Source organism: Prosopis cineraria, unplaced genomic scaffold, assembly GCF_029017545.1.
Source record: "Prosopis cineraria cultivar Desert tree isolate PC_DT_omini unplaced genomic scaffold, ASM2901754v1 PC4, whole genome shotgun sequence".
NCBI classification, from domain to species: Eukaryota; Viridiplantae; Streptophyta; class Magnoliopsida; order Fabales; family Fabaceae; genus Prosopis; species Prosopis cineraria.
The window spans coordinates 8217541-8233040 of record NW_026555335.1 but is presented as its reverse complement, the minus strand read 5'-3'; positions in this window follow the sequence as shown (position 1 = coordinate 8233040).

The window sequence follows — 15500 nt, the reverse complement described above, 5'->3', positions numbered from 1 at the left end:
AATAATAAATTATTAATAAGTCTTATAACATACAATTGATATTAGTAATTAGTAAATTAATAAATAATAAATAAAGTTAGTTAATTAATAACTGATGTTGTTACTTGTCAAAAATTAATTAAATAATCAATGTTCAATTAATATTTAAGTCTTATGTAATTATTGATAGATCAAATTATATAATTTACAACTTATATTAGTAAATTAATAAATAAAGTAAAGAAATCAGCAGCTAATAATCCTGCATCTTAGATAAAATTAATAAGTAAATGATGTTTTGATCTTTTCATTATTAAAATTATTTTTATTTCAGTCCTATTAAACTAAATTAAAGTTTTAAATTTTTTTAGAACCCGTTAACAATTAAGTTACATTCCAAATTCTTAGTTAAAATTTTCCCTACAATCAAATATTTGCCACTTAATTCATACACATAACGAAAAGTTTAATCTAAACTCCACATATCACATAATGCAAGATTTGTTGTTTACTCTAAAGTCCCAAACTTATTTTTATTATTTCGGATAAATTTGGAACAAATCACCCCTGTTCACCAGGTTTTATTTTTTATTTTATATTATTTTCTTTTTATAATTTGTATCGATTAAAAGTTATTTTTTAATTGGAAAAACATGTAAACTTAATAAATCTAAAGTAAAGTATAAACTGAACTTGTTCAAATTTAGAGAAGTATTGGAATTTTCATAGATAAAAAATAAGCTCAATGTTTATTTGGTTTTAATAACTAACAACCATAGAAGATGAGAAGGAGTACAAAGAAAATCTAAGATAAAAAAAAAAAAAAGAATAGGCAGGCTAAATGAGCCGTGGATTAACCCACAAGGAGTCTGGGTTATGCAAGCATCTAAATGAGCGTCGTTTTTATTAACACAACTAGCTCTAGTCGAACCCTATTGTTTTCTTGCAAACATTTAAAGGCCTAGTGAAAAAGATATTTGCATAAATTGGACTCGTCGAAGAATACCAGTCCGTTAGATCCTGAAAATCAATCTCATACTCTTTTTTTTTTTTTTTTTAACTTCCGTTCTCACTTGAACTATATTTTTTCCCCTCCTTTTGTTGAGGCCATCGGTCGAATTATTATACTTAATCGCTAATTTTTGATCCCAGAAAGTTGAACGATCTTGATAATTAACAGTCAGTTCTTGATTTATTTGGACAAAAAGAAAACCTCAATTTATATTCTTGTGCGCTCTCATTATCTATAATTATACTGTGTATCTAGATATTTATAAATCTCTATGTAACATAAAAATTTAAAAACCTTATATTATTTATAAATTATACAAAGTGCAACTTATGTTGAGCCCCGCAGAAAGCCCAGTATCCCAAAAAACCAACTTATTACTAATAATACAACTTTTCTTTTTTGAACGAATACTAATAATTCAACTATTACCATTATTATTTGGGAGAATTTCAACATCGGCTCAAGGATGTGACATAATAATAAAGAATTATCATTAAGATCAGAAATTTCGATTCAGTCTAACAGAACTGAAATGAAATTGAGAGAATAAATGATTAATTAATTTAAGTTATGTTTTAAATGTTAAATTTTAAAAATTTATAATTCAATTTTTTAATTTTATAATTTTATTGTGATAAATTTTTAACTTATATTTTAAATTTTAACAGAAAAATAAATTTCATGTCAAAATTTGATAAATAATTTATAAATTCATCATAATACAGTTGTAAAATTGAGAGTTTAAGTTATAAATTTATAAAGTTTGGCATTTGAATTTAACTTAAATTAATTGATCCTTTTGAGATCTCTTTATTATTCTTTCAATGAAATTAACTTGAATGATAAAGGTACCAAAAATAGCCTTTATATAAATATTAAAAAAATAGCTGTTAAATTTACATGTAATGTTTGAAAATTTACAACTAAAGTTGCTTCATGGGTTACTTGTTCAATCAATTTATCTGAACTTATAAAGCAATATTAATTGTTAATTTTTCAACTTTACTTATTAATTTCTCAACATCACTTGTAAATTATTTTACTTGACTGGAATGATAAAAGTACCAAAATAACCTCTATATAAACATTAAAAAATAGCTATCAGATTTACATATAACGTTTGAAAATTAACAATTAAAATTGAAAAATTAACAACTAAAATTGCTTCATAAACTACCCGTTTAATCAATTTATCTAAACTCATGAAGCAACATTAGTTAATTTTTTAATTTTACTTGTTAATTTTTTAACAATACTTGTAAATTATTTTACTTGACTTAACAGTCATTGATATGTTCAATTAATTTATTTGGACTTATGAAGTAACGCAAGTTGTTAATATTTCAACTTTACTTATTAATTCTTCAACATTACTTGTCAATTATTTTACTTGACTTGTTATCTTTGAGAAAATAAGAAGATTTGTTTAATCAATTTATCTGAATTTATGAAATAACCTCAGTTGTTAATTCCCTTGCTCTATTTATTAATTCTTCAATGTTACATATAAATCTAACCACTTTTTTAATGTTTAAATTGAGGCTATTTTGATCTTTTATCATTTAAATTAATTTCATTTCAATTCTCTTGGGTTAAACTAAAATTTTAAATTTTAATGGGTCTTCTTTATTATTGTGTCACATCCATGGTGGTTTAATTTTTTGAAATTCTCCCTACCTATTTCATCATTATTAGTATAATGTCCACCATGGACCAACCAGCTCAAAGAAAATGAATCAAATTTGTCTGAACAAAAATAAAAATAAAGTTTACTTATGATAACAATAATAATAAGGATAATGATAATATTAATTAATTTCTTAGTTTTTTATTATAAAATCCAGTAATATTTAATTTCCAGATTCAAATAAATGACTTTCTATATTTTTTTTCCTGAACACATGACTTCACTCGATGTGCATCAAGTGTCTTCTACTTAATGAACTTTTTTTAAGTACCTTTCAAGATATATATATATATATATATATAGCTAGTCTTAGCTTAAAGTTGTTAATTAAAACAACCCAAAATCATTAAATTAATGCGTTTAAGTTAATTACCAAAAATTGATTATTTTATGTTTACCCTTTAAATCAACTGTGTGGACATATCTCTATGTGTGTGCGCGTGTGTGTTGGATCACCGTTTTCAACCCAGTATCAAATAACCTAGTTGTTACCAAAGTTGTGTAAGCTAACTTATATGTGTATATATTTAATAACCTGACTCTTACACGGTCTCATGTCTTTAACTTTGTTCTTTGAATTGCAAACACAAGATATTAATAGTCATTTACTTTGACTTCAACTTTGTATACTAGAACCATGCATGTATCCTCTCAGGCCTCGGCCTCTCATGCGGTCGCTTATTATGAAGTCTCTGGAATAATAAGAATCTATGTTATACGTGCAGCTCCTAGATATGATGTTTTGCAGGAACCAGTACCATTTATTAAGTCACGGGACTGTACTGATGGAAGATTGTGAGGGTAAAAAGCTGGAGCTGAGGAGCAATTAATATATATATACGAATACGGGTTTGACTTTTTGGCAATGATATGCGTGCCTGTGCAGACGCCATGATTGAAGCCACCACCTCACATTCCAACTCCACTCCACACTCTCACACTCACAGTCATTGCGAACAACACTATAATTCTCTTGCCCTGTTTACAGAACATTATTAAAAAAATTTAAAATTTATTAACTGTGCCTAGATTTCAATAAGTTTTCAGATTTCGTTTTTATTAAATAATATATATATATATATATATATTTTAATAACATATTTTCTTTCTCCCACATTAAATGAAGGATATTTTTTAAGGAGAATTTCAATAAATGATCCTTAACCAATTTTATTTATATTCTAGGAGTATTAATTTAATATTAATTTTTTTAAAAAAATAAAATAATAAAATTGCCCCTCATTTGAATTAATATCAAAACTTCTCTACTTCACTTGTAAAATATTATTAATTATCCTATTTAACTTATTTTCATTTTATGTGTTTAATTTATTTTAAGATAACTTATTAATTTTCATACAGTATGTTGTTCATGTACACTATTAAAAAATGTAAATTAGCGAGGAAATTTAGCAAGAGATCATCTATCCCTCTCTAAATATCAAATTAGTGAGGGATGTTGATTTTATAGCTTGACTTAAAATTAGTAAGGAAAATAAGAGGGACTGTCAATCCCTCTCTAAAATAAAACAATTGGTGAGAAAAATAGTGAGGGATTGATAATCTCTCTCTAAAATAAGACAACTGTCAATCCTGATAATCTCTCTCTAAAATAAGACAACTGTCAATCCCTCTCTAAAATGAGATAATTAGCAAGAAATTCTATTCCTAGCTAATTATTGCAAAAAAAAAATTAACTTTTGACAATGACTTTAAATTATATATTCAATTATTTTTATTTAAAAATAAAATTAAATTTAAAAATTAAATAAAATATTCATAGTAAAATTATTTAATATTTGATATTTTCTTTATTTTAAGTTGATTTTCATTAATAAAATAATATTTTATTAAAAATATAATATAAAAAATAATTTAAATAAAATATAAATATTTTTAATATATTAATAATTAGAAATAAAATTTAATATGTATATATGTGTGTATTTTTATAATATATTATTTGATATACTTATGCAGCTAAATAATATACATTTAATTTTTTTATATAATGACTGCAGGTACCTTTCAATTCAACTAACAAAAAAGAAGAGTATGAGACTTGAAAGGTATGAGGTCAAGAGTTCAAATGTTGGCTTTTGGTTTAAGTTTTGGATTTTGGCATGAACATAATAAATATATGACATGGTAAGAAGCAAGTGGCATGGTATAAGATGGACAATGACATGTCATGAGTTGTCGCACATGTGGTGGGTGATGGGATGTGAGATAGTAGGTGACATGATGGTTGATGAGGCATGAGGTTGTTAGTGACATGTCACAAGTTAACGCACACATGGTAGCGGCGGGTGATGCACCGTTGCTATTTTTAAATATAGGTATATTTAGCGATGGATTAGTAAGGGACCAATCTCTCACTAAATTTAGTAAATTTTAAATAGTATTAGCTAGAGATTCAATTCCAAATGAAATTGAGTGATGGATTTAATCCCTCACTAATTACTGAGGTAAATATGATTCCTCGTTAAATTTAGCAAGTCCTTTTTTAGCTATGAATTTGTCCCTTGCTAAAATGAAATTTAGTTAGAAAAAATGACATTTAGCAAAAAATTTGTCCCTTGATAAATTCTATTTTTCTAGTAGTGTTACTTAGGAACAATTGTTAATTTTCCTACTTCGTTTGTTTATTGTCAAACTTTCACTTGATTTTATTTTAAAAAAATAAACAAGTAAAATAGGGCAATTAACAACATTAGATAAGTAAGTGAATAAATGAAGCAAGACAGTCTAGGTTTTAATTTAAATAAAGGCTAATTTTATCATTTCCTCATATATTTTTTTGGTAAAAATCGGGGCAAAATGCCCAAAAACATATAGATTACAACTTCACATCTCTTGGGTACCTAGCACCCAAGGCATCTCTGTGTAATATCTCCATACAATCATTAGGAACAATCTCTAAAAAAATAGCATTAACATTATAAGCCAAGCTCATATTAACTAATCTATCTGCACATTGATTGCCTTTTTTATAAACATGAGAAAAACAAACTTTATTAAATCGCCTTAGCTCCTCGATCAACAATGTTTGAAGCTGATTCACAAGTTCCCTACCATCAAACAAATTCTTCAAAATACCAATTACAGCAACCGAATCTCCTTCTACGTCCAAATTCAACACCCTATAATTACTAGCTAGCCTTAAACCCCAAAAAGCCCCCAATAATTCAACAATAATAGCATCGCACATACCAATCTTCCTCACAAAACCACCTCTCCAACTTGCCTTCTCATTTCTCAATACCCACCACATCTAGCTAAATCAAAACTCTTTACAACCCCAACAAAATTTAACTTCCACCAACCACCCTTTGATCTTTCCCAGTGAACCAACATAAATTGCTTATACAATCCATCAGATCTAAAACAATTGGTTAGGTTAATCATATACTCAACATATTTACAAATAACCAAATCAGGCCTATTAGGGGAAAAAAAAAACATCTTCAAAACACCTATTCCTCCAATTCCACATAAATCAACAACAAATGTCAAAAATAATATGCTAGCTGTCACTAATATTTATAAGATTCTGCATTATCTAGTCCACATGATCTACACTAAGAAGGCACCACAAACTTCCTTCCGACCCAAAGCATGCCAAATTTTAAAAATTTAATATCAAATCAGTACTCCTAAACTATAGTGAAATTTCAAAAATTTAAGGATTTTGAATATAATTAAGTATGATCAAAGGATCTTTATTAAAATTCTCCTTATTTTCTAATAATAAAAAACATTTAATGGAGAGTAAGGGAGAAATTTTAAAATTTTGTGATGTGATTTATAAATGGGAATATTTTTACAAATATTTTTATATTTTTGAGCCGTAAAATATTTTTTTATATTATTATTGAGGTCTATTGTCTAAGATTTGCTTCATACGGTAGACGTTTCTTCTCTACTTCTGTGTTTCGAGTGTGCTTTTATTAAAAATTGATGTAATTTGTCCTTATTAGAAAAGAAAAAGATAAAAAAATTATGAAAGAAAAAGGAGAAAAAAGAACTACTAAGAGCTGGGTCTAGCAAAAAGTTTCTCATAATATAATGGATTAAGGTTCAAATTATGAATGAGAGAGCTATACACAATATTTAATCCCTTAACCGTATTTTTAATATAATTTTTTAATAAAAATATCTATATTGGGGAATTAAAAAAGAAAAAAGAAGAAGAAGATGAGAAGAGGAGGTGTTGGTATGAAAGGAGCATGTGCAATGAATGGGGATGCATGAGAAAGGGCATGCAAAAATTGGTGTTACTTGGCCAATCCCTGCCGCTCCCAACCGTACCTCTTCCTTAGCTAATTAGCTTCCCCTCTTCCCCACATTATTCAATCAAATCATAACTCCTTCATGCCCCTCTCTCCATTCAATAATCTTGCTCTGCTCTTCTTTCACTTTTATATACACCACGGTCAAAACTATATTTTTTCTGTTTTAATTAAAAGTAGCACTCATCACACTCTTAATTATGAATTTTTTTAAAAATATCATTAATTACATTTCAAAACATCTTATATTTTTTACCCATGATATTTCAGAAAAGGTATCTTATGATACTATGATACTGAATATAAAAGGTATAAATTCCCTTGCAAAAGTTTCATTTAATTTGTAAAGTGTTAGTCATTAGGGATAGAGATAAAATCATATATAATTTTAATGATGTAATTGTTTTTTTATGATTTGAATGAAATGATTAGAAATGACTTACGCTAACAGTGCCCGGCCAGCTCATGATCAGAAGCAGAAGGTGTTATCTAGTGAAGGCTTCACAACTCTGTCGGTCATCAACTCTCTTCCGATCTCCCTCATCATCACCAACGATCCAATTACTTTCTCATCAAATCAACCAATTCCATTCTGCTCCTACTTCAGTTACTTCACTTCCATAAAACCCACCAAAATATCTCGCTCCATGATCTCTTACTCTCAGACATATGAGTATATGAGTACACCCTCTAGTTTAAAACCAGATCCGTCATCATTAAAAAGCAGAGGTGAAAGGCGACACTACACACATGGCCATGCACCTTAATTAGAAACCTCTATATAATGCAGAATGGACTTGCGTGCCCATACTCTTTCATTATTTTTGACAAGTGTACTTGTGTTGGAGTCCCAGACGACCCGTGAAAAGGAATACATCACGTACCCACTGAATTAATGTGACCCAGATTAATTAATGTCGTGACATGTGAGTAAATTAGAAGAATAAAATTATAAGGAACGCATCATGTGCGCATGAGGGAAGGCTTAATTAAAGCTCAGCTTCGTCTATGTATTGTTTAATTTTATATGTGTGTCTCCTTTTAGGTTCCAAGTTGTCAAGCTGAAGAATGATGCTTTATGCAGCATGTTAATCGGCGGCACGCATGTGCGTGCTCTGATCTCTCCACCACCAATTAACTGTTAATTAAGCACTTGCTTCTGTGTCATTCCCTTGGCTTGGTTGCTGCACTGTTTCCCTTTCACTTCATCATTTGCGCCTAACGCCTCCTTTGCTTCATTTTAAAAGAAACCCTTTTGTTTCTTTCCCCTTTAATATTTCTTTCACTGTATATGTTTAATTCTACCTTTTTTTTTTTTGGATTGTGCACACTGTATCCTTTGTCTCATGTCAAATTGAGACGACTTAACAAGATTACAAACTAATTCGGAATGAACATTGACGGACCATCTCTACTATTGAGTTTTAATGCGATATCACTAATTAAAACATAAATATATTCTCATATTTAAGTAACATTGATTACCTTTTTAATTTCATTTTCTCCTAATTCCTTCTTGATTGAACTACAGGGCATGCATGCATACACATACATACGTGTATCTATAATGATTGCCCTTAATTTATATGGTAATAGTGTTTCGTGTTTTATCTCATGGATATTGTAATATCTTAAATGCCTTTGTATTTTTTCAATATAAGTCAAATTTATGTTAAGATAAAATGATTAGTATACATATATGAAAACCTAAGATATCTAGAGACATGAGAGAAGAGACACAACAAACAAATCAAAACCCACAAACACTGGGATGTATAAACCAACACATCATGACTAGATCAACACCGTCATAAAGAAGTTGCTAAGGAAATCAACACGAGCTCGTCTCATAAGAATAATTTTTTACAGTGATTATCTACGATTCTGAGCAGCAGGAAGATGTAACATGTTGAATTAACACGAGCATTCTCAATTGCATACAACAAAAACAAAAAAGAGCCATCATCAATATTTATTTAATTTTTTGTAATTTATTTTAAATTATAATTGAGTTGAATTTTAATTTAAGTTTGGTCCAAAATATTTATTTATAGATAATAAATTGTACTCTAAGTGTATGTCAATTCGCCCCCCCCCTTTCTTTTTCATATTCAATGGTTTTTGCTTGGACAACTTTTTTTACGGATGAAACTAGGTAATTAGTTCAAGTTTATAGTGTTGAACCAATTTACAAATTAAAATTAATTCAATTGATAAGAATTTGACTTATAATTTATAAAATTAAAAGATTAAATTATGTTTTTAATGTGAGAATCTTATTAATAAGTAATACGTGTCTATTAATAAAGGTCCACGCTTCAAAGCAGATAATTGGATAGTTGTCAGCAACTTTTAAATTTAGGAGCAGATAATTATGGGATATGTTGCTGTGCTATGTGCCGGGTTGAGAAATATTAATGTCCGCGAGAAGTTCACCAAAGTGGATATAATGACCACGTGCATCAGCTCTTTTCATGCAGATTCAAAATCATTATCAATGACTAATGATAAATTGTAGGCCAAAAACAAAAAAGACTAATGATAAATTGATAACAATTATTTATGTCTTACTCTCGTAGAAAAAAGTCTAGTTTAACTGGTAAAAAAACAAAAGGAAAGAAATAACGTGCAAACTAAACAAGGAAATCAAAATGCTAGCTAGAGCATTATTGGCTAAAGAGAAAGATCTGGTAAAGTAGGTTTTGAGTGTGTCTGCAAAATAGCCCTCTTCAAGCTACAAGTTGGCGTGGTTTAGTTGCAGTGGCGCACAATAGCAGGTACATCTTCAATTTTGACACGTGTTAATTATCTTGTTATTTAACCTCCTAGTCTTAGATTGAAGTATTTCAACTAAAATTCGTTGGATGCAGTGGATATATGATTAGCCGAAAATTATCAACAATTAACCCTGTGATAATGATTTTTTACCTTAAAATTATAAAGAGTCAAATGCATGGATATATGAGTTGTGAAGCTGTCGCGAGAGCCTTAGACTAATTCAAAGAGAAGCTCATCTTATGGTTAAAAAATACTCCATCTGTCTTCAAATATTATTATTATAAGTAAATTTTAACTGTTTCATGCCAAATAAAAAAGTTATTTATCTTAATAATTATGCTTCGGATTAAATATTTTAAACTAAAATATACTCATTTTGTTAAAAAATATAAAACATTTTTAACCAAATATTATCCCCAATAAAATAGTTACTTATTTTTAAAATAATTTTATTTTTTTATATTTATCCTTATTTGATAGAGTGACTCACCTTAAAATAAATATAAAGTGATTTATTTAATAAGGATACTTTTAAAAAATAATAATTATATTTTAAAAAAATAAAAATATTTTATATTTTTTAACGTTCAACCTCTTAAAAAATATAAAATATTTTTTAACTGAGAAGAAGAAAAGTCTGCCCCAGTGGAAACACAAAGATTTCAAATGAGCTAGGGGCATGTTTGAAAACATTTATTTGATGAATCTATAAATAGTTTTTGCTTATAAAAAACAGAAAATCAATTATAATTAAAGAGGGAGAGAGTATTATCCAGGGTCACTTTTTATTTGGATCAAAATTTCAGATGAGATATGGATGAATTCAATTTTTTTAACTAGATTTTGATAATTTTATCTTGAATGAAGTAACTAATAATATCAATTTTGTAATTGTTCTGATATAAATAATAATTCAATTTAAAAATGAACATCCTGATTCAAATAAACGGTGCCGTGCCGTGGCGAGAGCGGGGCTCGTGTGAGCTGGTTTCTGAAGGAGGGCAAGCCAGCCTCCAATCCTGCACGTAAAAAGTGGCTGATTTTCAGTCATCACTGTCCCACATCAGCTTTGTGGGACCCCCTCCAACGTGTCATTCACGGTTTCAGGCTTTCCGCTGATGTTGATGTTGACCCTTTCTAATATGGTCCCCATCACACCACTCCCTCTAATCATCAGTCTCGGCGTTAGCGTGGCTAGTGAGAACCAGCTACTCCTAATATTATTCTTGTAATTATTTTACAAGTTGTATGCTTTTGTACAGAGAGAGAGAGAGAGTGTGTGTATTACTCACTAATTAATATTGTTATTGATGATGATGAGATGAAATTAAAAAAAAAAATTCCTATTAAGAATATACATGCTTGTGTCTTTATTTTTATAAAATGTTTTGATATCACGGGCACTTTTGCCTGTTCTTAATTTTTATTACTTGACAGATTTATTTTCAAAAATCCATACATTATCATGCCATTCATATTTTTAATGAAAAGCATCAATATAAAGAAAATGCAGGAAGAAAAAATCGTTGTTAATTGATAAATCTTATCATGTAATACACTAAAATGTAAAGCTTTTCACCAATCAGATTATTATCAAGTCACAAATCATGCTTAGCTTTCATATTATTTATTATATGTATTTAATTATAATTATATAATTATAATTATAATTATTAGTTGATGAAGAAATTTGACATTTCGCGCCTTTTGGCTTTTCTTAATTGGATGCGAGATAAATCATACACGTATTGATTCTTTCTGTATGCAGCAAGGTTATTATAATGGAAGAACAAAAAGCTAAAAAGTCACACAAGCCTCTGATGCACGTGACAAATGAGCCTTTCAACCCCATTTGTAGATCGAGGAGCATATATTTTAAAATAGTTGCCCTATCAAATTTCTATGTGTTTCTCTTTTTTTTCTCCCCAATGGCATGAACGAAGGAAGTAAACAATGAAAATGAAAATTATATTAAAATCTATGATTTCATTAAATAATTAATATATCATTCACTCATTACTGATGGAATCTATTAAATAAAGAGTTTTATTGATGCATCAATTGAGCACGTTATTCACCTTGTCGATTACGGGCTTTTTCAATAATGACTGTTCCTTTCTTTAATTTATCTAGTCTAACATTTGCTATCCAAATATTGTAATTTTTTAATGAAATAGTTTTAAAAAGTCAAAACAGTTGAATATAACTAGAAAAAATTAAAAAAATATTTAATTTTATTTAATCAATAATTTCAGTGAGATTCTGCATAATCAAATTTTTGTTTGTTGATCCCAATGGATCCATGGGCAAGTTCTTAATTTTAACTATGTTTACCATTAAAGCACAAAATTTAAAGACGTACAATCCAGCATGAATTATTGCCGACCCTTCTTAAAATAATTATTTATGATTTATTTATATGATTATAATTGTGTTACATCCTAGTACTGCTGAGTCCAATTAATATTTAAGAGTAATTCTCCTAAAAACTTATTTATGTTTTTTTACCACTTGCGAAATGTTTTGTTGTATATAGGAGCTTCTCCCCTTAGCTTTCTAACATAACAAAACACATACTTTTTCTAACATTATTTATAAGTCTTTTCAATATGTTTCATTAAAAATAAAGAAGACTATCATTATTGGCCCAAAAAAAAAAAGACTATCATTAAATCGCTAAAAATATAATAACTTTCAGATTTAACCTATACTAATTATTCATATTTTAAGTAAATACTTTTTCTTACCAATATTTAATGAGAAAAAAAAACTTGTATTAATAAGTCAATGATATATCTTATAAATAGAATAAAAAATAAAAAAACTTTTTCTCTATGATATAAATAGAAATGAAGGGAATAACATGACATATGCATGTGCATAAAGTGAAAGAGGGTAAGTAAAAGGGAGAATGACAATAAAGTCTTAAAACAATGAATTTATAATAATTAGGTCCTTGATAAATTTTTTTATAAAATTACTTATAAATGTTAATTCATATAGTTTCAAATTCAGGAGCTTTAATTATAAATAAAATATTCAAAATTTTAAATATAACTCAATTTGTAATTAGCATTTTTGTTTACAATTATTTGAATTAATATTTATAATTATTTTTTTAAAAAAAATTTCGGAGGCCGAGTCATAAATTCTCTATTTCTTGGACTTTATTATCATTTTCTCTAAATAAAATCCAATTTGTGTGGGTGATGTAGGGCATGTTCGAATTTGCAAGAAGGATATCGGTAAAGAAATTGAATTGCTTTCCGGAGAAATGGAAATTGCAGTGATGTGGGGATGATATTGAAAGTTATATGAGGAATTAATGAAATGATTTAGCCCGAGCTTGACAATCATAAATTATTATGTTATGTTAAGAAGGGAAAATATAACCTAATTAAGAATCACTTTAGCTTTTAAATTGCAAAGAAGTACCTTCTAATTTTGAAATATCATTGCTGTTAGGGAGAAAATGCCTTATTATTCCTGTTAAGTGAATGGGAGAGAAAGCTAAATGTATATTCACTTGTGACTAATGTTTGGTTAATTCTCTATACCCAAATGATTGCTTGCTTATTCAGAAGCGACACTTGTATAATTATTACTTCTTCCTATTAGTTTTTCTAAATTGCTTACGAATGAATAGGTACTTATTTTTTTATGTATAGTTACTTGTTAAAATGTAAATGATTGTTTATTTATTTAGAACTAATATTTATGTAATTAAAGTCGTCTTATGAGTTTTCTAAGCTATTCATTGAATGAATGATGCTTGTTGCTTTTGTATGGTTATAAATGTTGGTCCCAAATAAATAAATAATTGTTCAAATATTGATGAGTAACTATATATTAGTGATAAGCGAACATTCATTTAATTGTGCTTTTATTTACTTAAAAGTTGAAAGGGCTAATCAAGTCTTTTCTTCCTAAATCTTATTATGAGCTAGGCCTTCGGTAGGATAGCTAGTAATATTTTAAAATTATAGGACACATCTTTACTATTAAAAAGCTAAAGTGATCCTTCATTAGGTGATATTTTCCCTACTAAGAATAATGTATAGGAATAGCAGGAGAAAATAGGCTGTGAAATAATGGAGAGATAATGCAGGTTTTGTAACGTTGCAAGAGTGTAATGAAGAAGCAGGTGTGCATGGCAATGTCAAATGAGTGCTTAGAGGGTCATTATTAGGTCTAATCATGAACTGGCTGTCACCATTTTCTTTTCATTATTCCCCCATTCACCCCTAACCTCCGCCTCTCCTCGTTTTCACCTCGCTTACTTGCATGATCCCTCATTTTCACACACTTCCTAATAATTTCTTTTCAATTTAAAATTAAAATATATGATATTTTCATCGGGTGGTGTCAGTTTAAAGTATTTTAAAATAATTAAAATGTATTAATGACTTTAATCAAAGCATTTTTACAGAACATATGGAAGGAAATGTGTCATTTACAAATAGTGTACTCTATTTAGTATAATGATGTCTTTTGCTTATAAATCCCTTGAAATTAGCACCCGTAAAATTTTTATACTCCTTTCATTTTTTTTTAAATATAAACAAGACTTTCATATGTTTTTTTTTATTTTTTTATAAGCAAAATAGTAATTTTCAAAAAGCATTTATGACATCCTTAGTCTTTAATTGTTTATTATTAAATGACAGTATAATTAAATTAAAAAAATCATTAATTACAAAACATTTTAATCTAAATTTTTTAATTTTAGACATAATTATTATATATAATTAACTAATTTTTAAACAATATAAGTTAATTAAAACTTACTTATATTTGTTATAAAAAAAATTTACTTACATTTAATGACGGAAAGAGTATATTATAACGTAGCCGCACAAGACAGAAGTAGGGTGAGAATTACATAATATCTAATACATTATTTTGTATTCATTTCTTTTAATTTCAAATCTGTGCCTGCATAAGCTGACAAGATTAGATCTAATTACTTAATTAAAAAATAATGAGCTAATCAGTGTATATGTGCAGGTCTAGTTCAATTTCCTGGAAAAAAGAGTTCAATTGACATTAAATATTGATTGAACAAAAAATCTTTAGAAATGCATTTTCATATCATGCTATTAATATACACTCCTCTATATATATATATATATATATTAATTATTAATATATAATAAATTTCTTTCATGCTCATCACAACACAGAGCAATAAACATTATAGAAATATATTATCCTGATGAATTATTGTGCAAGTTGAACTATATATTGTCTTAACTATAAATATAAAAATTATATGAAACTGTATTATTTATAAATTGTTAATAGTATGGTTTATCTTAATTTTGTTCTAAGTAACCACTCCAATTTTCTTCAAAATGGAATTAGTTAAAATTTCTATAAAAAAATCATAAGAAATTATTTAATTAAGTACAAGAAAAACAATTAAAAGACGATCAGTGATCAGTTAAGAGCAGTTTTATACTGACAGTGAGGTGAGTAAATTCACTGAATTTTACTAGTACCTATAAAGGAGGAGAAAAAAGGGGAAGTTTATAACAGTCGTGGCTAAAACTGAATTAACGATGGAGTAGATTTAGATGTTCGTTCGTTTGTTAATCCAATCAATGAGCTGGATACACTCTTTTAGGAGGAAGAGCGACCCAACTTTAAGTATTATATCCAGTGACAGCACTCAAACATTAAAAATAATCCACTAATTTATTTCTTAAATATTATTATAATCCCCCTCCAGAAATGCAGCCTCCAGCGTATA